At 43.4% G+C, this 23492-nt stretch overlaps 1 protein-coding gene across 5 annotated transcripts in view; it reads left to right on the plus strand.

Moving 5' to 3' along the window:
- Window positions 1-23492, plus strand: part of SLC23A2 (solute carrier family 23 member 2) — a 76295-nt gene that overhangs the window by 7430 nt on the left and 45373 nt on the right. For 2 of the 5 annotated variants that reach the window (XM_075736544.1, XM_075736543.1), the window contains exon 1: window positions 10588-10713. The exons of 1 other annotated variant lie outside the window; for it this stretch is intronic. The gene's annotated coding sequence lies outside the window, so the exon portion shown is untranslated. Of the gene's footprint in view, window positions 1-1985; window positions 2199-10563; window positions 10714-23492 lie in introns of those variants that run through there. 2 more of the 5 variants (XM_075736542.1, XM_075736540.1) reach the window with 2 other exon arrangements.

Here is a 23492-nt window from a genome sequence, read left to right on the forward strand (position 1 = left end):
TCTGGCCTGAGCTACCAGTGGTGCCAGAGAAATTCCCCTGGTGTATTATTTATAAGAGCAAAGACTCATTTTAAATCAATCTCATGATTTTTTTTGAGTGTTAGAGTGAACAAAGCTAACGAAAGCTCCCAAGCATCCTCACAGCAGAGGAAACTTATGTAGCAAAGCTGTTTGGAACATCCGGGTGACTGAACAAGGTAGCAGTGGAGACAGTCTTGGGTAGCTGCAGACATTAACTGCAAGCCCTGGGAACTGATGCTAGATCCAAACTGGCTCTTTCTCTGCTCCTCACTTGCAATGGCTCCCTTAGTAGCACATCAAGCTCCCTGAGGCAGAACAGGACCTGTTCCTCTCTAGGAGGCTCCTTACCACTGCTGGTGGTGCAAATGCCACCAGCTGAGGGAGATGGCCACCAGTGGCTCCTGCCTCAGAGATGCCATGTGTAACTAATGTTCTAACACTTCCCACAGCCAGCTTCCATTGAGAAGGAAAGTCAGGCAGCAGACTTGTACCAAGTGGTGACATTTGAGTGTAGAGCTAAGGAGACAAGCTGCTGCCTACACTAGCTGAGGGACCTCAGTGGGCTTCCAGGAGAGGTGTCACATCTAGAGATGCTGCTAAAAGCAACATGGTCTCTGCCAGCTGAGGCACAGGATAAGGCTGAGGGCAGTGAGGGCTTATTGCAAGCATCACATCCAGTGTTGCACCTCTAAGGTGATGGCTAATGCCCATGTTGGGAGATCCTACAGAAGGATGTCTGCCTGAAAGGGACTCTATCATATGACAAAAATAGGAGGAATGGAGACACTCAGTGGTGGAAAGGAGCAATAGGGAAAGGCAGAATTATCCGGTGTGGTGTGCAAATGGTTCTCATAAACCCTTGAAAGAAGACGCAGAAATTGTACTTCTGTAGGTTGCTTGGAGTGAAGGGCATGGTGAGGTTTCACCCACCTGGAGACTGTGTGTGAGCTTTGAGTCTGAGTGAAGCCCTAGCCCTGCAGGGCTTTTCACCCTACCCTGGTCTCAGTTCTCCCTTGGTTTAAGGCTGGTGGAGCCAGCAACGTGGTGCTTCTTACAGGCTCATCATTTTGCATCTGTGTAGACAGCCTTGTAAAGAGACATCATTCCCACTGCAGGCTGATCCTGGGACAGCAGGTATAAGTACTCCAGGTAGCAGCTTTACTTGTACTAGATACATTTTTGAGCATTGCTGTTGACCCTTCTCTCTGAGATTCTCCATTTGCTTGTGCTGATGGAGGTTCATGGGAGGGGGGGATGAGCAAGGCCCATCACTGGTCCTGTGGTGATGTAGCAAGAGGAAACTTGAGTTTCTAATGCCTTGTTTGTCTTTTCTCAGCAGCAGTTTGTATTTCCTCTTACTCTTTGGATAAACGTCATCCTTGAGGCCTGGCTGGATGTTGTACTGTTCGCCCACAGAGCGGGGTGGTTGTGAGGAGGCGGGGCTGGCCAGCAGGTTACTGATCTTAGTCCTGAACATATTTTAGTGGAAGTTGTGCAAAACATCTGCAGAGATGAGGGAGAGAGAATGTGATGACTCACTTGGAGCATTCTGGACCCCTGTGCTATAAATATAGCCATAAAGCCAATGCTTTGTTTGAACAAACAGTGCAATCTGCAACAGCATCTCTAGTGCTTTTTCTGGTACCCATCACGCAGGAACACTTAGCCCAGCCCCTGCACTCGGGGTTTGCTTTCTTTCTGTCAACTGCAATTAGCCAAATTCAGCAACACTTGCCACTGAGAGGCTCAGTGCTATACTGCTACTTTTCCAGCAGCATGTCTTTTTTTTAGCATAAAAGACAATGTAAAAACCCTGCAGGGCAGGAAGAAGTGACTTGGCGCAACAGTTCTGTCCCTTCTAATCAGATTTGTGCTACACTCTGCTTACGCTATGGTCTAATGAGTTTCTCCAAGCTCTCCCCATACTCCTCCCACTCGTGCCTAGCCCTTAAAAGTCCCAAGCATCAGCTCATTCATCCAACTGCCCCACATCTTCTGCCTCTCCCTAAACCACTCCTTAAGCTTTTTCCTGGCCCTTCCCTGGGGGTGTTTGTCCTGCTCTTCCCAGCAAGATCTCTACCTGTCAAGCACCTCTGGGACTCCTTGGCTGATCCTGCCTTTCCACTTGGCACTCTCCTCATTGCTGTACTCTGGAGCTGCAGCTCATCAGTTAGTGGGTAAGTGCAAATTCCCTGGCTCTTGGGCCTCCCCACGGCTGGCAGAGACCTTGGGTTTGCCTGTTCCAGATTGGGGAAGTCAGGAATCCTGCCTTCACCAGGTAGAGAAGGCAGAAAATGAAAAGAAATGTTCTTTGCCTCTTTCCTAGAGCTCTGTGTTCAGCCCAGCTAAGCTTTCATGCTGCAAGGCAGCTGGCATGCTGTGTTCTGCACTCCCTGTGTGAAATATGGATGTGCACATTCACAGGGTTTCCTCTCTCCTTCCTTAGACACAAGTTGCCTGAGTTTTTTAGGAACACTGGGCTTAACTAAAAATAGTCCAGACAGTTCAGTAGGCCACAAGATTCCTTCCTCCCAAGGGAACTGGCTTTGTTCTGAGATGGAGCCAAGGGGCAGGGGGGGAAGTCTAGGGGAAAAAAGCTTAACTGTGAATTAGAAATGATTGTTTCCAAATTATTTCATTGACTGTTTTGCTTCTCCAGGCTCAGGCAGACTTTGGTTTGTGCTGGTTAGGTCCTTGTTACCTTGAGGCCTTTCCTTCTGTGCTATCACCCATGTCTAGGAAGGGTTAAGAAACCTCTTTTAATTGGAAGTAAGGCAATTACAAGGAGGTCTTTGCGCCCTGCATGGACAGCGCTTACTTATGACAAGAAGCAGGAAGCAAACATTTCCTTCCTCTATGCTGTTCTTCTGTTGGATACCGAGCCATGGTGCTGTCCTCCACCTCTGGAGCAGCTGAAGGAGCTTGCCTTTGACAGTAACACAGACCTGTGATGCTCATATAGAGCTTTTCCAGTTCTCTTACAATAAGGAACACAATTGCGATGAATCTTCTTTAAGACTCTTTTTGCTCCTGTGAAATAACAGTTTTGGCACTGAAAGTGTAAGTTCTGTGGAGGAATCGCCATTTCAGCCCATACTGTTAGAATGAAAGAGGAAAAAAAATATCTACTAGTCACCACTAATTAATTTTATTTTGAAATATTTACTTGAACTGAAGTAGTAGCTGCTCTTAAGTCTTTAAAGGATTAGCTGCCTGCTAGTCTTTCATGCCTGCAACCAGTTACTTAAGCTATTGCTGCAAATCATGCTGTTAACCTGTCATGCAAGGTTTTAACCTTTCTTTCCTTGTCAGTGGGAAATGTGTGGTACATACGGTCTTGCTGATGTGATAATGGGAAGTTAAAACATCTGCAGTCAGATCTTCTGGGGTCTTTCCCCAGCTTCTTGGAGGGGAAAGACAGAAAATGAGTATAGTAATAATTGCCCACTTCAAGATATTGCAAAGCCTAATGGGGGGGCTGTAGAAAGTTCAGGGAATATGAAATGTTTGCAAATGCATCCTACCCCCTGCCTCTGTGCTTTTCCATGTGCTGTTACCAGGGCAAATAATTCTTCTTCCTCCTGCTGACCTGTTACATTGGAGTGCAATGGAAGTGCTACATCCTTCCTGATGTTCGCTTCCATTTGTCATGCCATGTTGCATCATATTTAACACAAGCGGTTAAACCAATCGACCAAAACCCAGCTGCCAGAGAGGACTCACTCATGCAAGAGCATCAGTTTTGGAGCTAAAAGTCATGTTTAGCAAAGGAAGTGTCAGGCCGAGCTAGAAAGAATCTTTAAAGAAAGCTGAGAACTCACCTCAGCAAGGATTATTTCTTACTCTTATGCCTGTAGTGTATTTAGAGTAGAAGGGAAAGATCTCAGGTCCTTAAACCTACAAATACTAATTAGTATCACTATATAATTTTCAAGCAGTTGTTTTCATTAATATGTCATCAGAAAAAAGTCTACCAGCTCCTATAATACTCTATTTTTCTTGTCTCGCAACACTAAGTTCATGTCACAGCATGACTTTGTTGCTCCTATTTTAGGTGGTTCTTTTCCAGACAAATGCCTTATTTTTCTCTATTTGATACCGCAGGTCAAGCGAATCTTCTCTGCCTTTTATTGCATGAGAACAGAGGCAGGATTGTAACATGGCTGGTTCAAACATGTGGTTAAAAATAGGCCAGTGGACGGTCTCCAAACTTCAAATACAAAAAAATGTATTTGTAAAGGTTTCTTTGTTGGGTGACAACTTCAAAGTTCAACTTACAAACAGCCTGTGTTTAATCCTCCCCATGAAACAAAGGAGACTATCTGTGACTTGCATCTGCAGTCAGCTGAGACACTGAACACTTGAAGCTGGCAGCCTGCTCGTCTCCTGGGAGTTATCATCCTTCAGCAGGGTCACCATGATGGGATGCTGTCTTGTGTCAATGCTTCCCGCCCTCTCCGTGGGGCATGGGTCCTGGTCTCAGGAGATAAGAGCAGGTGCACATCCCTTCTCCCAGCTCTGCTGTAAGGAAAACAATTTAACGGTGGCGAGACAGGCTGCAGCTTGTAGGACCACTTCAGTGACACTGTGTTGCACTGCTTGGCACTAATTATGAGTAGTGGAGAGGTGGTGCTTCAGGCAGGGAAGGAGTTAACAAAATAAAGGGCACTTTGTGGGGGAGAAGTTGGAGTTCATTGTTCCAGGCTCTGCTGTGGATTTCCTTTTTATCCTTTCATCTGAGTCTTGCCTTGTATAAAAGGGGTTGCTATTCCTTCCTCTTCCTATTTTTTTAGACTGTGAGCCCTTCAAGGCATGGAAGGGCTGTACCTTAACCTGTGTGCAGCAGCACAACGGGAAGGCTCTGTCGGTGGGAACTATAAATAGTGACCCTGTCCAGCCCTGTGGCATCCATGCTTGCTATAATTGCCTGGTTTGCACTCCTGTGACAAGCATTAGCTCAGCTGTCAGGGAAGGAAGGAACTGAAAAGTATTGCCACAGACAGTTTCCAGCTTTCAATTTGCCTGTTGAGCTTCAGTTTGGGCCCAGTTCTTCTTTCTCCAGCTGTGTGCAAATGAGGGTTCCCAGCATGATTCAGGTGCTTCAGTTTCAGAAGCAGCTTTGTAGAGGGCTGTTGTGGTGCTATTTCAATCTTTACCTTCTGCCTCAGCACCATGCTAGTTTTTTGTCTTTTGCCACTTGCTAGAGGAGGTTGATTCTGCAGGAATCATTTTTCTATCATTCCTGACATCACTGTGTGTTTTTGTTACTATATATTCACATGGGAAATTAAATGAGTCATGGAGAGATAGTAGATAAAAATAATGACAACATCCAAGACCATCCTTCCTCTCTGAACAGATTGTGGATGTTCTTTCAGCATTGCTTGCAAGTGGGTTCAAGTGATGAAAGGTTAAAACAGGGATTCTCTCTGCTATAGCTTGTCTGCTGAGCTGTGAGTAAGCAACCATGAGGGTGCTGCTGCCTGTTCTTTGCAAAGGGAAGGGCCTCCATTTGAACTTCTAGTGGAGGCAGCTTAGGAAAACCTGTCTTATCCTGTGCTACAAAATTCTTCTACTAGGCTTCAAAATTTGTGCACCGTGTCCATGCCCTTTTGGGAGAGATTAAGCAGAAATAAGTTGCTCTGGTCCTGCCTAGACGCATCTGTCACCAGAAGCTGCCATTTATCGCCCCAGCTTGGAACAACAGCCACACATGAACTTGATGCAAGGTGGCACACTCCTGCTTGGAGACATCTTTGTGAATGACGTAGGCTTCATCCAATGGGTAGCTGCAAGCAAAACACCACTGTGAATGTGTACCACAAAGCAAAAATGTCAGGAGCTGTCATCCATGGGCTCTTGCAGTGCCTTTCCTGCTGCCACAACATCTCACAGTCAGGAGATGTGGCTCCAGCGATTCAGCAGTATTGGCAACTACAATCTGGCAGAAAGAGGGAGGATAAATGCACGTTGTTTTCCTGGCTGCCTCCTGTTCCCATTCTTCCCAGGATGTAAGGACTCTCCCTTGGTGAGTTCCAGGGGCTGTGCTGTGAAAAGAGGACTGGGAATGAACTCTGGGAGGTGACTAAGTCCATCTCCTCCTTCCTCTGCCAAATGCAGCCCTTCCTCCTGACTCAGCAAACTAAATCTCATCTATTTAGTACAGCTCCTGAAGTACCAGACATAACAGCATCAAGAAAATTAGCTTCTCAGCCAAAGCACGAGCTGTCTAGTTGAGTTAGTGTTACTGTAAGTGTTCTTTATTACTCTTCCTTCCCTATATTCTCTGATAAAATTTGGATTAATACCATGTGGCTGATGTGGTCTGAGCAACCCTATAGCACAGGAACCTGTTCTGGGTTGTTTGTACTGTGCTGGCTGTCAGAATCTGCTTTCTATTTACAAAATATTTTGCATATACAAAGGTGAAGGAAGGTGGTCTCTCTCCATAAGCTACCAGAGGTAAAACCACCTTGATAAGAACAACAGGGATCCAACAATTCTGCAGCTATGCAGATATTTTTTTTCCCCGCTCTCCTATTGATTTATTATGTGAATTCAGGCAACTGTAACTTTGCAACCACTGCTATTTATCTTTCTATACAGCAAGCACAGCAGTACATCTGACTCTTGGATTGCTGACTGAAGCCTCAGTAATTTGAGTACTTGGACTGAAGTAGTCTGAGATCCTTGGCCTAAAAGCCTTATTTCCTATTAAGAGCACTTAGCACTAATTAAACTTCATAAAATTCTTCCTGGGTCTTACTACTTCCAGCTTGCAGATGACAAAACTGAGGTTTTAGGTCACATGAGACCAGGAAGTATGTTGTTCAGTTTTAGAAGTAGTTCTTAGAAAGAAATCATTTTTTTGCTAACTCTATTTCTATATTAAGGGGGGGGGAAGACAGCAATAAAGTCATGACTATCCCTAAGATAAACTATAAATGTATGTAGGTCAAGAACCTGAAGTGGTGTTTTCCACTAGGTGGTAGTAGACAGCATTTTTTAAGAAGAATTATTCATTCTTGCTTTCTTCACTTCATAGAATAGAAACCCAGGGTCTGTCCAGTTCAGTGTTAGCTTCCCCTTACAGTTATTACTCAGTATTCCAGAGGAAGAAGTGAAAATATCACTGCTGGTGAGTTGCTAATTCTTGTTTTTACTTTTTCTTGGGGAGTCTTCTTTTACCTCCTAGGCAGCTGTTGAACTACTAGTAGTTTCATTTTTATTTTTTTGTAATGAAGCAAAAGATATTCCTGTTATCCATGTGCATGTGTGCTGGGTTGTTCTTAACTCCTGGATTCCATCTGTGGGATTTGCATCAAATATTGTTAATCTGATGTGAGGCAAACTATTTTTTTATTTCCTTGTTATATGTTGTTAAAAACCATACCAAGAAAACAAGCTAGGCAATTGGAAATGAGCTGTGGCTCCTAGACCCAAAACAATCATCCCTGGATACAACTGGGTGTAAAGTTTTGGTTTGGTCTTTTGAAGATCCTGTACTCACATCAATGATTCATCTCCCAGGTGAGGCAACACTTTGGTTTATAATGGAAACTTCGAGTAAACATAAGAGATGCCAGCCAAAAAGATTTCAGCATTTATATTTATGCCAGTAATGCACATGCTGTATCTCAAGAAAACCCTGACCTTCTGTAGTCCTGTCCTTACCATTTTATTTGCACAAAGCCATGAAGAAACAAACAAAACAAAGCTGGTGTGCTTGGGGAACGTACTCATTAAAGGTTACCTCAGACTATCATAATAATACTGTGTTCTCTGGCTGAAGAGAAGGACACACAGCCTGGGCAAAAGGCTTGACTGTCCTACAGCAGTATTTCCTTAGACTTCTGGCTTTGCATGGGTACAACCTCACCACAAAATCAAGTCCCTACTTGCATGCTGTCATGGAGGTGGTGCAGTGATTTGAGCTGGCAAATATCACAAAGCACTATTTGCTCATGCATTCTCTAATCATTACTACTGTGATTACATTAATACTCTAATATTTATCCTGCATTATGAAAGCAAGCATGATGACTCATTAGTACAGAGGGAAGAACTGGGACTCAGGACTATAGTCTTACCTGAAGATAGTCAGTGTTACAGGAATTTAGGCCTGTTAAGGTAATTACAGAAGGAATTCAGGCTATATATTTTTGATGGACAGATGTTTTACGCTGGTTGAATTGGGAATACTGGTGTAAGCCTTCTATTGTGACTAATTGTCTAGATGCAGCATCACCTCACCTGTTCAGGTAAATCCCTGAGTGAGCTTTGAGGAGCTCAGATAATCTCCTAGATTAAATGTAACATAGACAAGAAAAAAAAAACAAAGGGAAGGTGTCTCCTTTAGGATCTCAAAGGTCTGCATGCTAAATGATTAATTACTGCTAACTTCTCTTGATAGCATTGCTATGAAGGACACGCGCATGTATATCCTGTGTGTCTGATTCTTCCAACTTTTTTTATGGTCCTGTGAGTCATTCAGGCAGAAAGTGACTGTTTTTATAAATACCTCATGGTTCTTTACTACATTTTAATAACAAATTATATATGCCAGTAATCCCAGTAAAATTACAGCAGGACAGTGTGACAGCATAAAATGGGCTCTGGCTCCCTGAATGAGTAAAATGCTGGGCTATTTTCTGAAACTTTACAGCACAGAAGGCTACTTGGAAGGTAATTTATCTATTTAAGAGGAACAAAGGCCTGAAAAATGCTTTGCTGGGTTTGAGCCCCTGGTTCCAGGGGGTCTAGCTCTGTCAAATTCAATTCTTGGAGTACTAAACCCACCTTTATCATCTTTCCCCTGCTTGTCCGTGGGATTATCATGACCCCAAGGTCTCTATTAAATTTCACTCTGATGCACATGTCTGAACTTCCTACTTGCAGACCTCTTCCCATATTACCTGTATTTCACTCTACCATCTTCTAGCAGTGGAGAACAGGTTAGAAACTTGTAACACTTAAAAAACAAAATAGATATAGAGCTGTGTCTCTGCCAATGATTTCTGAACACAGGAAGTCCTTGTAGGGAGACTGCATCACTAAATACATATGATCCATCTTCCTGTACAAATTCCTGTCAACAGCAAAACTGCTGCAGTCTCAATCAATCTTGCATTACTAAAATGTCCCTTACATCATGGCTCTGTGCTCCTCTACCCTAACAAACAAAGGCTATTAACGTTGAAAAGCTGCGCTAACTCTCTCTATATATAAATGTTTGGGATAAGGCCAGGTATTGAATAATGCTACGGGATCAATATTCATAATCTAGAGTAGCAGAAGAGGTATGTTGTGACTTATCGGTGTCCTATGTAGTTCTCCATATGGTTCATTTGAAAGCCTTTTAGAAGCTTAACCAGGAAACTCTTGCAGGGAATGTGGAAAAAATGATGCACAAGGATAAGAAGCACAAATGCTCCAGAGGCCTTAAAATAAGCTCATGGGTTTTAATGGGATCTGCTGAAACCCTCTTTATAGGGGCAGCGGGATGGAAGGGGTCGGACAGCTGGCGAACAAATACTCAATAAACATTCCCTGTAGCTGAACTCTGTGCAAACAGCAACTATTAAGGCAAAGACCTGAAAGATCAACAAAGAATTGCAGGTCTGGGTAAAATGATGCAATGGATTACAATTAGTGTCACTGGTCTGGGGAGCACAGGCTTTCCTATTGACTTACAGCTACGAGGTACCTTAATCAAATAATGATGGGGGCTGTGGGGGGAGAAAGCTCACATCAGTCAATATATCTCAAGGATACCTACTGTAAATTAGCAGGCTGATGGTTGTAGCATGGTTTCGTTGTATGGAGAAAAGGTAGAAATTACTGGAGGAGGCTGCAGGAGCTTGGCTCTGGCTTCCCAGAAAAGCATCGAGTGGCAAAAGGTTTCAGGAGCCGGCTGGCTCTTGGCGGTCTGAGAACTGTGCGTACTGCAAAGGGCAGAAGCCAAATTGAAGTGAGTTAACGTTATCAAAACCCATTTAGGAATCTCAGGTTTTGCCGGCAGGGATGCAGAGTGGCAGCATCCATCTTTGGTATGGGGTATCAAAGTGGCAGATGTCTGTTGGATATCTGAAAACACTCAACTCCATGCACTGCTGGGGGGTCATGTCAGGTTTGCCCCTGCCAGAAAACTGGAAAACTCAGAAAAGTGAGATTTTAAGAGCGATATGCATGTGTTGGAGGTGTCATGTTTTGGGGGGGCTCAATTTCCTTAGCCTTCCTTCCCCCCCCCAGCTCATTCTCTTATTATAAAAGCTGGTTTTTTCCTAAAATAACCCAAACCCCAGAAAGGTCCAGGGCTGACAGCAGCTTGTGGTGACACCAGGTGAGCACCATTTTCCTGGGGGCTGGGGAAGGACACACCACCCCTCCCAAGACGAAGCGCCTCGGAGGGGGGCCCATCCCCGCTGACGAGGATCAAGGCCGCCCGGGAGCCCTCCCCGTCCCCTGGAGCTAACTCGGCTCTCGGGCCGCCCAGGGCCGCTATGGCGCCCGGGCCCGCAGGGAAAAGGAGAGGATGGCGAGCGCCATCTTGTCGGGGGCGGAGCGGGGCCCGGCCCGCCCCGTGCTCTGCCTGCCGGGGCGGCCCCGGCCCCGCCACACTCGCTGCTGCCGACCGAGCGGAGCGGAGCCGTATCTCCGAGCGCCATTGCCGCCCTCAGCCCGCTATGGCAGGTGAGCCCGTCCTCCTCCTCCTGCGAGCAAGGCACCGCCGCTCGCTCGCCCGCCCTAAGGGCGAAGCCTCGCCGGCGCCTCCCCCGCGGCGCTCTCCCCTCAGCCCGCTGCGGTCATTGCTCTCGCCTCCCGCCTGCTGTCACCTCCATCCCGGCCGCCCGCCGCCGCCTGAGAGCCGCCCTCCATCCCCAGACACCCGAGGCTTGCCCCTTCCTCCTCCGGGGAGGTGGGTCGGGGCTCCCCCGCAGCCTCCACCATGTTGCCCGGCTGCCGTTCACCTTGGCCGCGCGGCTCCTGCCCCTCCTGCGTCGTCCGTACCTCTCCTCCTCTCCCTTTTATTTCACATTTATATTTTAAATCCCTCCATATTCTCCGTGCCGGCATTTTCCGGCTCGGTATCGCCTCCAGCCCGTGCTGGGTGGAGGGGAAGGGGCACCCATCCGGGGCATGGCCTGGGCGGCCGTGGGAGAGGGGATGCCTGAGGTGGGCACCTGCGGCGGGATCACCTGCCCTGCGAGGCAGAGACACCGGTGGGCAGTTATCCGTGGGTCTGGGGGGGTGTGGGGTGGGTGGTTTTTGCTCTGTTCCCTTGAAGTAATCTATTTTTTAAATTTTTTTTTCTTTAATCTGAAACAAAATGGGTGGCAGAGTGGTAAGCATGTAAATGGGATGGAGAAATGCAGGTTAATTCTCCCTTGGTCCTGAAGGGGTGGCCTTGCTTTCTTGTCTGATCCCGTTCTCGTGATATGCTTTGAGGTTGGGGCTTTTTTTCCCTTTTTATTTATTTGTTTGCTTTTTTGGTTGGCCTTTTTTTTTTTTTTCAATGCAGATTGAAGCAGTAAATATTTCTGTTTTCTGCTTTTGACTTGCAAGCCCCGTTTGGTATTGCGCGTGGTTTTCTTTTGTTTTAAGGTACATTTTGGGTAAAAATAGGTGATGTAGGTAGTGCTGAAAAATGCCCGAACAAAGCTTGTTGAAAGCCTTCCATTAGATTTCCTTACTTAATGGCTAACAACTAATATCGTGCATTTCTGTTGTTAGTGGCTTTTGCCTTTTTTTCATAAAAGATGGGAATGCAAGCAGAGGCTTGCAGAGTTTCGTTCCTGTCCTTTCATTTTGGAGCTGTCATTGTCATTTTGTAGACTGGGAAGACAAACGCTTAACGTGGTTTGGGGTCCCGTGCAGCGTGTCCCTTAACCTGTCGGGTAAGTGCAGACAGAGGCTGACCTCGAAAGGGAGCTGCAGGCAGAGCCAGTAGAAGATTCTGGCAGGAAAGGGAAATCCCCAGATGTATTTAAGACGAGGTAAAGACCTCACATGTTCATTTTTTTCCATCTTATCGTTTGCCCCATGCAGATGACTCTCTTAGTATCAGTTCAGTGCCAGGTAAATGCCAGGTTCCCTGTTGCTGTTGAACTTGACCAGCTGAAATAAAAATACCAAATGCTCTGTTTTTACAGGGAGCTTAATATGTCTGTGTAATCCTCACTGCAGCACAGTGTTGCCATACTTGAGCAAGCTTTAAATTACCCAGTTTAAGCTTAAAAAAACCCCCAAACTGTTCGGGGTAGTGGTTTTACTGGCAGCTGGAGTTTGATGCAGGCTGTAAAACCCAGTGGAGAAGCAGAACAAATACTGGAGCGATTAGCTGCACACCTTGATCTGCCTAGTGATTTCACTGTAGATAAAGGATTGTTGCAACAAGTAGCTCAGGTAAGTAAACTGGAAAATAATCCTTGAGATATGTAGAACAATTGGATTAGTAGTTGATGAGCTCTTACAACCCTACTCCTAGCTTCTAGTCACGATCCGGATAGCTTGAAATTAGAGCAGCATTAACATGGAGATGCACCAGAACAAATTCAGCCTTGGGCTAGCAATGAGGTTAAACAAGCCCTGAGATTTTTAGCATGGATTTAAAAAAGCCTTTGGCTTTAGTAAAGATGCAAGTAGGAAAATGCCTTGTCAGAGCCCTGGGGATAGGGGAAGGAGGTAAGGACTGTGATTCTCAAGGGTGGGTTATGCTCCTGCTGGTCCTTAATAGGCCACATTCGTATGGTTTAAAATCCATCCCAATCTGCCACTTGTCTCTAAGCCCTGCTCTTAGCTAGGCTTAGATTTAGTGAAGTGCTTTCTTGGTGCACCCAGCTCTCACGTTGAGTAGATGTAAGGAGCTGGATGGAAGTAAGGTTCTCGGAGTACAGACCTCGCTCGTTTTGCATCTTCAGTACAGAAACAAATCTGAAGGAAAACCAGCTAGCTTTTCAAATAGTAGGATAATTTGGGCTGCAGGTTGATGAATGTTTCCTTTGGTGACAGCACCAATTTAAGCAGCCCCCATCCATCACCGACTGGGCGCTCCCAGCCTTGCAGTGACCCCTCGGTGGTGCTGGTACCCCTATGGATGGCTGCTCAGGCAGTGAGGTCAAGGAGCTGGGTTTGGGTTAGCCCACAGAAGTCTTGCTTTTATACTGAAGCCAGATCTGTTTGGAGAAATTTTTATCTGCTCCTTACCTTCCCTGAGCCACAGGTAAAGCTGTGTGTACATCCCTAAAACTATACTGAGTGAGGTACGTGGATGGGTTTTTTTAAAGACTGCTGATAAGAGAATTTCTGTCTTCTGTAGTTGAAGCTAACAGGGAGTTGAATTCCAGTGGACAAATAGAAGTTGTGCCACTGTTGGCATTATTTGGATGGAGTCTATTATTTTCAGGGGGAGCTTAAGATAATGCCAGGGTTTGACGATTATTTTTTTTCCTAACAGAAAACTTAATGACTGTGGATTTCCCCCACATTTGTTTAGAAGACTCTACAGAAGATGCTGCATTTGTATGCAGTTACTATTTCAAAGGTTTTTAAATTAAACCAAGTTGTGTTTTCTGGTTTTGATTCTGTCAGTATGTTTTGTTTGTTGTTTGTTTTTTTCTTCCTGGTATAGCCAAATCTGTTAACTTCCTCTATATAATGAACTTTCTTATTGTGCTATGAAGTGGCTTTGTTGTGCCGTTTAGGTTGGTTGGAGACGGGTGAAAGTTTACCCATCTTCAGTAGAGATTCCTCCAGAAGTGGCTGTTAAGCTGCTCTAATGACCTAATCTGACCTGCAGCAGTTAACCTCTCCTGATTCTTGTGTGTACAGGGGGAAGTCAACTGGCACGCAGATTACAAAACAGTGTACCATGCAAGGTGATTTTTGGATCTTGTTCTGCTGTAGCTGTTCCTGTCAGCTTCTTTGTGTGAACCACATAAGAAAAATAGTAAGAAAACTCAAGCCTGAAAAGATTCTGCGGGGCCATTTCTTCAATAGATTTATTTTACTTTCAAACACTTCTTTATGCATTTATCCTTACAAGACAAAATGTGTAGAATGGTTTTTCTTCCACTGAAGATTGCTGGAAAAATTTATTTGTATCAAGTGTTCTTATTTCTGAAGCCTTAGTGGCCCTGAAACAGTCTGACAGCAGTTACAGTGTGTTTTATTTTACTTAAAAGCTGCAGGAAGAAAATATTAACAGTCAAGATGAGTAAAGAGAGATGCATCATGATCTAGTGTAAGGCAGGAATAAAATAAATCATTTAAAAAGAAAGCTATTTGCCATGTTCTCTAGCCATTCCCAGGGGTGAAGTGCATTAAGACGTTCTGCTAACTTTGTGGTACTGCATGTAATACTTTTATCGGTACTGCGGACCGTATTTTCTTTATGGCTAAATATTTTTAGTTGTTATGAGCCATCCTATGACAATGTTTATTTGAAGGCAGAGAAGAAATCTGATGATATTTGGCCATTTTTAGGTTATGGGAAGGAAAAGTTTGCTATTTGAATGCTCTTCTGTTAGAGATGAATCTAAATGTGGATTTCTTGCCATGGCAACTTGGTCATGAAAGGAGTAGAACTGTCTCTTTGGGAAAGAGAATTGGGGTGTTAAAACATTGCCGGCACTTGGTGGGGAAAGGAAACAGGAGGGAGAACTAGTCTTCTAGTTAAGAAGTTTACTCCAGTTTTATTCCTTGTGCTCAACATTAATCTTGGCCATTTCTGTTGCCAAACAGCAATAGAAACGTGTATTGCATCAGAAGTAGCAATGCACTATGTGTCTCCTATGGCTTTCTAATCCAGTGCCCTCTCAGTGGGTTTGATGAACTTATTTTTTGGTACTGAATGTTGTCATCAGTCTAGTAAATAGTGAATCATCATTCGCCTTGGGTCTGCAGAGAGCTGTGGCTCTTTTCTTGGCTGTGCCGTGGCCCCAGAGTCGTGCTGGGCTGAATGGGGATGAAAACTCGGGGCTGGTTTTGGGAAAGATGAATTAACCACCGAGGTCCCAGTCAGGCTGTTGCGAGGGAGTCCCAAAGCACGCGTGTTGGTTGTCTCCATCCTGCGCAGCGGGGACTATTGAAATACTCTTTGTTCCTGTCCGACAACTCCATTTTATTATTTACAGAGGAATGGCTGGGCTTGAGGTAATTGTAAAACTGGTCTTTTAACGGCTTTATAATTAGAAATTCAATGATCTCAATCTCCTTGTGTCTCAGTTCTCGGGCCAGAAGATGAAAATGCAGGTTATGGTGGGGAGGGGAATGCACTTACCATCAAAAAGTCTGTTTTGTTTGTTGGGGTTTTTTTTATAATTTAAAAAAAAAAAAAAAGCAGCTTCAGGAGAGAATAAACTTTGTGCTATTCTGGTGAAGGGGAATTTTCAGAGTTTCTTCTCTGCACATTCAGGCAGCCAGGATATTTTATTCTTCCCCCAAACCCTACCTTACTAAGCATGTAATAAAATTGATGTGTGTTGGTGAGAGTGTGTCACATGCAGCTCAGAATGATGGTATAGCTGGATTTTAGCTTGTGTATTATGGAGACCAATAAATCTCCTCTGAATGAATGATGTTTTGATCTTGTACTTGCGTCAGCAAAATGCCTGAGAAAACAAGCTCTGTCTAATAGTTATATTTTTAGGAGCAGATGGGGGCAGATTAATCCAGTTGTAATTGTGTTTGAGGTGCTGTAAGTAGCAACATGGTACCTGTGAGTATTTTTGAACTTTTAGGCTTGGTGTGGTATGAAAGCAAAACCTGAATTGTTTGTGTGTGTTTGGATTTAACCAGCATTTGCTTGTTATCTCCTTTGTGATAAAAGGGACTGTTTTAATTCGGCACCCGTTTCCTTTACGCTTGCATTAGATTAAAATTGCTTGAAGTATGGGCTCAAATTAGTTTAAATGGTGAAGGAGAAATTGACTCACCGTTATTTTGGTTTTGACTGTTTTGAAATGTAGTGACTCACTGAATGGATTTCGAATGGCTGCATGTCCCCCAAATTTGTTGTCTGAATTTATTTTTAAATCAAACTATTGCAGTGCTTGTGTCATTCGAACAGTTGGCTGAAGCATTTTGAGAATGCATGGTAGACAGCAGTGCTGGTGTAGCAGGAAAGTAAGTAAAAAGTGACTTGGGGGGGGGTTTACGCATTTACATTCCTGGGCATTAACCTCCTGTTTGTGGATGCTTTGAGTAGTTTGGGCTCTAAATGTAGCAACACATTTTAATTGGATTTACTCTTATTTTGGATGGCCACAAAAATGCAGCCTAGGGCACTAAGGCCTATTTTAGTGGTATGCTGGCTATTAGTACACTTGTAAGATTGTAAAAGTTAAGAGAATAAAGTGCAGTTTGGAAGCTTTAATAGGAAGGTACCTTAAACACGGAGTCTAGCAAGTGTGCTCTTCGCCGTGTTTATATGATTAGGCGGTTAATGTGCCGTTAGTGAGTTGATCCCAGTTTTCCAGTGCTCTGGATTTCGTAGTTTACCTGGTGTTAGCAATGGGAAGGAAATGCTGGAGATCTTTGACTGCTGGAGTCTGCCATTAAGCACATCTTTATTGAGCAGTCTTTCTTTTCTAGCGCAGAAATAGTGATCTGACGGGTTTCTTTTTTTCCTGGCCTTCTTCCTTTTATCGCTTACCTATATTGTCTTGTATTTAAGCATATAGCTCAGTGTTGCTGTTTTGTTGTGCTTTTAAAGAAAAAACTGTGTATATGTTCTTATTCAAGGTCATATAGAGTATCTCATAAAAACAGGCTTGTAACTCCATTTCTCGACTTTAACATTTAGAAGCTTGGAGTGGAAATAAAATGCTGCACTGCAAAGTTAGCAACCTCTTATTTTGTGTGCTGAAGAAAATAAGTGTACCAGAGTTAATAGCACTTAATGGACTGTGCTGTGATAAGGTTTGAATTTGCATGGAGTCTTTGAATCCCAATGGTAGGAAAATAAATTTGTAAATTCTACAATTCTTGCTCTGTTTATTACTTGCCCTTGGTGTGGAGAATCCCATATTCAGACCCGTAACCATACCTGAGCAAAGAAAACACATTCTTGTTTTTGCAGACGATGTACTCTAAAGCACCAGCTGCTTCACAAGTTATAGTAGCTTTTTTTTCTTTCCTTTTTCATTTTTTTATACAAAATTAATTGTTTCTGAAAGTTGAGCTAGATATTCCTGATGCAAGAAGTGTTTACTTGGTAATATTTTAAGAGATTAGAGTTTTTGATAAAAGCTTAGAAAATATGGTTTCCTGATGAGCATTTCATTGTATAAAGGCCAAACCTAAGGAATAACTGGAATTTAGACTGACAAGAAAGAAATTGGACCTCCAGGTCCCTGTTCTGTAGGATCAGACTGCAAGACATAATTGCAGCATTCTCATACTGTTCTGTGTCCTTTCACAAATGGGAATAACAACAGTTATCAGTTGTTTGCTGATATTTGATGTATGTATTTGCATGGGTACTATTTAATTTTGTATTAAATAGAATTTTAGGAGATTATGCTGAGTGTAAAAAGTTATTGTCAATATCATTTTACAGGGCTGTGTTGTGGTTTATTCAGACTGTGGCTTTTTTTTTTAAATATCCAAGTGTTCTGGTTTTGTTGTGCTAAGATAGTATATCTATTTATTTGCTGTATCCAGACACTGAAAAAATTAATGGGAACAGCTCAATTTGTGCTGTATTCATTTCAGAAGATAGAAAATAGAAAATCTGCCTTGGTATAAATAATAATCTTTAGTGTTGACTGGTCCTACGGCTTGAATTTTCCTGGATGGCAAGCTGCGTACTGAGGTCTATAAACTGAGTCGGCTCTTACAGGTCAGGCTTTCAAACAAGCTGACATTTTCATTGTCCATCTGTCTTGTTTGCAAATATCAGAAAAAGCCTGAGCTCTTTTGGAGATGATACGTGATCCTTCTCATAAAAACATAGATCTAAAAAACCCCTTCTGCAGGACGGGAAGAACTGCTGTAATCTTGAGCCCTGGGTACTTGTAAACATTCATTGCTAATGAGTCTTCCTCTTCTTTGGAAGGGATCAAACACATTTAATGCTTTTCATCAAAATGACTAATAAGGCACAATCAAATCGAGCAAAGCTGTCAATTAAGCCTTCTATTAAGTTTCTTAGTACAAATGAGCCTGAACCCAAAGTATTATCTGAGCTCTTCTCCTTGGCTGTTTGGTTTTGGTAAAGATTTTATGATCAGTATCAGCCCAATTTTTAATCTCGCTTAGGTGCACAGTTCCTCGCTTTCTAAACCTGCCGAGTTGTAGAATGCAGAACAGCGCGCTGAGTGTATTAAGATCCGAGTCTAATTACTGTTTTTGTTCTGGAGGCTGTTGTGACAGATAACGTTTTGTTGAATGGCAGGTAATAGATTTATTATGGAGACACACAGCATGTGGGTACCTTCAAAGGAGACTCTGTCTGTATTGGTCTTTTCTCCTCTTAATTATTCAAATGGAAAATTTTGTTTGAGGGCAAAATGTACGCCTAAATGATATTACTCCAAATAGTAGCGGCAAAGAATTCTCGCATTTTAAGCGATGCCAATTAAGTAAGAATGATTTTGATTTTTTTTTTTTGAAGTAGCGCTATACAGACATCTGCAAAAGAGCCCTGAAGATGAAGGAACCAGTAAGGTGCAGCGTTGAAACCACAGTATGTTGGCTAAAAAAGGGTTGTTTTACTGGCAAAAATCACAACAAAGTATTCCACTAAATGTTGCCAAAATACTTTTTTGTAAAAGGCGTGTCTTGCTGAAAAGTAAAAGCTTTCCTTCAATAAACTATAGTTGGCATAAATAAGTAATGTGAACTCTGTCAAAATATTACAGGTTTTTTGTGCTTTTCCTGAGCCATCGGTTCGGTATTAAGTGAACCGTTCCGTTTCTGTCACTTCAGTTGAAGAAGAATTCACTTACCCTTCTTTAACAGTTTTGTTGCTTGTAGGGCTATTTAAAGCATTAGTATATATTTAATGCATTCTTAATTAACCACTTATGTATGAAGAAAAGTCATCAAAGCTATTGGACTAAATTTCATCTTGCATCCCTCCAGGGTAAGGTGTTAAATGACGTACAGGTTAGATGTCAGCTGGGTTTCAACAAGTCCTAGTTACCTCCTGTCTCTACTAATTGTCCCTGTGGAGTCAGAGAACTGAACCGGTGGCGTCAAGTTAACTTCAGCTGCAAGCAAGATGTACAGATGCACGTTTATGAGGAAGTAGAGATCATGATTGCTGTGCCAGTCAACGCTTTCGCCTAAGCCTGCCTGAAACACGAGTATGGGAAGTTAACCAGCAGGTCTGGTTAAACACAAGGCTGTCTCTGTAAACACTTCCAGGCTCATTGTGAAATTAATAAATAAGTAATTGGTTGGCTTAACATGTGGGAATCAAATGCCGGGTTGCATGCAGTCGTTTAGTATGTGGGCAGAGAGTAAGTAGTGCTGGTTTAACTTGAAAATCATTAATGGCAATAATGACTTAATTTTTCCCCATGGCTATGGCTATGAGAAACCAAGCTATGCTTAGTGACCAAAACTCATGGGACAAACAGTTGGTCAACAGTTATTGGTAGTAATGATATTAGCAATAATAGATGCTATTATTAATAATAATTATAATTATTAATAACATCTATTGTATTGCTTTATGGTACCAATAGATGATCTGCTTGTGCCCAGCCTTTTGCCAGTTCCAGCAGAAATAAATTATCTTGCCGTTTTAGGGGCTGGCTCCATGTCAGGACTCGGGGGCTCTAAAACCCAGCGCGGTGACAACTTTGTTCTGGGAAAGTATTTGAGCAGATGTGTTGGGATTTTGCTCCCAGCAGTCTGAAGCCTGAAGATACTTGGCCTGCAGAACTGAGGGTACCGTGTAACGCAGCAAAGGCTGCCTGCACAAAAGCACACGAAGAATCATGCTGTCTCTCCCCCTCAGTGCTTGGAAGCTTTGAAACATTTCCTCTGCAAGGGGTATAAATTTGCTGAATATTCCCAGGAAAGATTTCTTGAAATAATCTTGAAGGAATGAAAGGTCGCTGAGCAAGGAGGGCATAACTCTCCCAACTGGATAATTAAAAAGAAAATTAAAAAGTGTGCTAAGTTTGAGATTGACTTGTGGCCATGCTTTGAAGATTAAAAGGGCTTTTTTCATTTCAGATGAAGGAGGTTGGGATTGGTTGGAGGAGGAGTTGCAGCTGCTGGAGCAGTTGGGCAGTGCTGTGAAGCTGCACTTGCTGTTTGCTTACTGAACCGTGAACGAGATACCAGGATCACTGAACAGAAGCGTGGCTATCTGCTCTTTTTCTCCCCCTATTTTAAAACATTTAGTCTTGCAGCTAGAGTTTTCACCTGGCTGCTCGCTGTTTAGTGCAGGTAGACTTTTAGGCATCTCAACAAATGGCATATTGAATGCAAAACTGCCTGAACGTTTTTTGTATAAACATGTTTTGCCTTTAGAAAATGAAAATAATGGCAACTTCAACTGAAGGATAGAACTTTCTATGTTAGAGAGAGATATATATATATATAGAGAGAGAGAAACCTAAAACATGAGTGTGCTAACTAAAAACAGCAAAATAATGCTGAAGTAATACCAAAAAATTACAAAATTGCAACTTTAGCAGGTAACACCAACAGATGTTTCATGCTTAGACTTGGTATATAAATTTGCATATCCACTTCGTTTTGTGATCTGTGGCATTGAATAGCTCAGAGCTGTTTGGGCTGATCATGGATTTTTTGATCGTGGATTTTTGCTCATAGCTAGAACCTGTGAGTGCACCTAGGATGTGCTTCTGTGGTGTGACGTTAGAGAAATGAAGAGACTGAAGCTGTAGATGTGAAGTCTACCTGTAGAGTTCCTGTTTGTTGTTTATTAGATGCAGGGTTATTAGAGACTCGGGCTTATTAGGTCACTTGTGTGTTGTTCCCTTGACTGAGTTATTGCATAGTTGAGTTTGGGCCATACACTGTCATCTTCTAAGTGTATGTTGAAGTTGACAGCATTTCCCTGGGCATCTGGGGATACATGAAGGTAATGATGCTTCAAGGGTAGCAACCTCGCATGGTGCTATGTTGACAAATAAACAGGTCTTACTTTCGTTGGTTCCTAGAAGAAAAAGGATTTGAGCTTTTGCCTTTAATTACAAGCATACTTGGAGGTCCAGGAAAGACGTAGGCATCTGACTGAGTTTATGGACGTGGTGAATACAATAGCAGGTCACAAAAAGCACATTCCTTCTCCATTAATTTGTGAAGCGCTTTGATCGCTGTGTCTGTGGAATATATGGCTTTGGCTTCACTACTCTGTTGTTGTTTTTTTTCCTTGAAAATGATTTCCTATTTCTTGCCCAGAAATCAGCCATAGGTATGTTTAAAGGCACCTCCATCTTGTAATTCTTTATGTAGAACAGCCATCGTTCTGCTTTGATGTACATCTCAGACCCTAAATGTTTCTTACAAGTATTTAAAAATGTACAGTTGCAGGAGAAGTTCTAAGAAACACTGCAATACAAGCTGTAACTGAATTCAGGATTTAAGAACAACAGAAGTTGGGCACAAAGCATTGCATTCTCTAACTACTAAAGTGGAATTCACTTAGGATACCTAGAGGCAGTCCATGTTTTCTGTTTGATGAGAGAGATGTACATTTTAATGAGTTGAGTCATGTACAAGGGGTACGTGTAGGTAGTACCCAGGACCGTGCATTGCTCATTGAATTAAATGGTAAGCTTTCAAAGCAATTTCAGTAATTCTTTCTGTATATTTGATATAGCATTAGGGAAGAGAAAGTAGATGTTTTCATATTAAAGCGTATCTTCTGGTAAGTGCTTTTTCAAGGAATTTATAATTCAATGGATTTAGAAATGTCTCTATAAGATCAAACTTAATGGCTTAGCCTTTCTGCTGTTCCAAGTTGTGGGTGGAAGTGGATCTATTTATTCTACTAATATGTGATGCTATTTTCTTGTGTTTGCTGTATTATGTTAAGTGTATTCTGGAAGATGTTCATGGGAGTCTGTTGTATAAATTGAATCTTTTCACTGATGTAAAAGATTACATGTTTCATAGAATGATAGACTGGTTTGGGTTGGAAGGGACCTTAAAGACCATCGAGTTCCAACCCCTGCCATGGGCAGGGACACCCTCCACTAGCCCAGGTTGCCCAAAGCCCCATCCAACCTGGCCTTGAACACTGCCAGGGAGCCAGGGGCAGCCACAGCTTCTCTGGGCAACCTGTGCCAGGGCCTCAGCACCCTCACAGGGAAGAATTTCTGCCTCACATCTCATCTCCATCTCCCCTCCTGCAGCTTCAGGCCATTCCCCCTTGGCCTGTCACTCCCTGCCCTTGTCACCAGCCCCTCTCCAGCTTTCCTGGAGCCCCTGCAGGGACTGGAAGGGGCTCTAAGGTCTCCCCGCAGCCTTCTCTTCTCCAGGCTGAAACACCCCAACTCTCTCAGCCTGTCTCCATAGCAGAGGTGCTCCAGCCCTTGAATCATTTTCATGGCCTCCTCTGGACTTGCTCCAACAGCTCCATGTCCTTCTTCTGCTGGGGACCTCCAAGCTGGATGCAGCACTGCAGGGGGGTCTCACCAGAGCGAAGCAGAGGGGCAGAATCCTCTCCCTCGACTTGCTGGTCACGCTGCTGGGGATACAGCCCAGGACACGGTTGGCTTTCTAGGCTGCAAGCGCACACTGCCAGCTCACATTGAGCTTTTCATCAATCGATATCCCCAAGTCCTTCTCCTCAGGGCTGCTCTCAATCTGTTCTCTGCCCAGCCTGGAGTTGTGCTTGGGATTGCCCCGACCCATGTGCAGGACCTTGCCCTTGGCCATGTTGAACTTTATGCAGTTCGCACAGACCCACTTCTCAAGCTCGTCCAGGTCCCTCTGGATGGCATCCTTTCCCTCCAGCATGTTGACCCACCACGCAGCTTGGTGTCATCAGCAAACTTGCTGAGGGTGCACTCAATCCCACTGCCCATGTTACCCACAAAGGTATAAAACAGTCCTGGTCCCAGGACCGACCCCTGAGGACCGCCTCTCGTCACTCATTATCACTTTGACAGGAAGTAGTCGGGAGACACATTTGGCTGTCACAAATGAGGCATCCTACACCTTGCCATCCTGATGGACCAGGATGTTCTTGCAAAGGAGATGAGCCTTTTTCTGACAGCGTTGCTCTGAGAAGGGTGCCTTGCCACAGCTGAATTTTTATTTTCTTTTTAATTTTATTTTTTTTAGGTAAGTTGTGGAACAGAAAACCTCTTTGTAACAGTTTTTCGGTGACTACATCAGACTTGCCTTTTCATGCTGTGTGTTAATTTCTTGTTATTCCCTGCCAATATCTGAAGGTTCAAAGGAGGGATTTAGTTACCAGGTGTTTGTGGTCACTGAGTCATGTTATTATCAATTTTGATCGTGTGAGATAACCGTTG

This window comes from Balearica regulorum, chromosome 27, assembly GCF_011004875.1.
Source record: "Balearica regulorum gibbericeps isolate bBalReg1 chromosome 27, bBalReg1.pri, whole genome shotgun sequence".
NCBI classification, from domain to species: Eukaryota; Metazoa; Chordata; class Aves; order Gruiformes; family Gruidae; genus Balearica; species Balearica regulorum.